Below are 1,306 nucleotides of genomic sequence, written 5' to 3' on the forward strand. Positions count from 1 at the left end.
TAATTGTGCTGAGATTAGAGGTAATTCATGTGCATTAAAAAAGGCGGACGTGTGAAGTTGTTAACTCGCTTTCGAAAAAGACGCCACTTCCTCTATTAGCTCCTCACCGCTGGCACACAGTAACACAGTACAAGTGGAAACTGTATGTGCATCATCATCATCATCATCATCATGAGGTAAAGATAAACGGGGCCCAGCCCTCTTAAGTGCATCCAGTCAGAGGATGAGAGGATTTATCCTCAGCTGCTCTGACTTAACATTTGCGTCAATGATATAATGGTCCAGTGACACTTCGTCTACAACAGCGGGGTCCAAATGCCAACCCAGTTTGGCACAGAACTCTCACAGATCATTTTTGGCACGGTGCTTTCAATCTGACATATTTGGTATCTTGGTGATAAAAGGCATAATTAACCAGGCAGTTTACAGTAGATTCAGCAGAACAAAAGCTGTTGAGGGTTGCAAGCATGGAGTGGTAGTAATCATCACAGAAGCTCCATTTCAACTCAAAACAGTGCCATGATCTTTGGTCCTTGAGGTGTGAGGCATGTAATGGACTGTAACAAAAGAGGTATCCATTTGTGAGGTAAAAAAAACAAAAAAAAACAACAACCCATAAGGCATGCTTAAATAAGACTAAAATTGAGGTATTCAGAATGAATGAGTTGAGGTATTTGAACGTTTCAATGCGCAGCAGCTATGAGGAACATACTTGAGGTATTCCGGAGTTGAGGTATAGAAGAAAAGGGTGAAACAGCGGATATCTGATATAGGAGGACGTCGATCCTGATCATTTGCAGACAGCCGTCACCTCAGAGGTGAGAACCAGTCTGAATGTTTATTGATAGATTCTTTGCCAGGCTGAGGAAATTGGCAGAATCTTAATTGTCTAGTGCTTCCAGAGGGACATAGAATGAGGGGTGAGGAGATTCGAAACCCCTCAACACATCACAAAGACTTAGTACCCACCACTTGGGGTGGAGAGGCTAATCTGACATGCTAATGAGCCTACGGGCTAATGTTAATAAAAACAAACTATGGCGTTGTTTGAAGAACCGAGGCAACGGATGTAAGATGGACAAAGAGTTTCTCTTTGGAGCAGGTGTCTTCCGCTCTCTAAACAAACACCCGAGCATTCACTCACGCAGCCACGGCTTGGTCTTTACAGGCAGGGAAGGTACGACACCCTGTGCGCTCCATTCTTCAAAGCCTAACGCAGACAGTGCGATGAACTGAACTCCACCAGTATCAGGAACTTAAGGCTTCTTGATAACTATAATCTTTTTTTATTTATTTTTTTTAAAAG

This window comes from Leuresthes tenuis, unplaced genomic scaffold (genome assembly GCF_036924035.1).
Source record: "Leuresthes tenuis unplaced genomic scaffold, fLeuTen1.0.hap1 SCAF_18, whole genome shotgun sequence".
Classification (NCBI taxonomy): domain Eukaryota; kingdom Metazoa; phylum Chordata; class Actinopteri; order Atheriniformes; family Atherinopsidae; genus Leuresthes; species Leuresthes tenuis.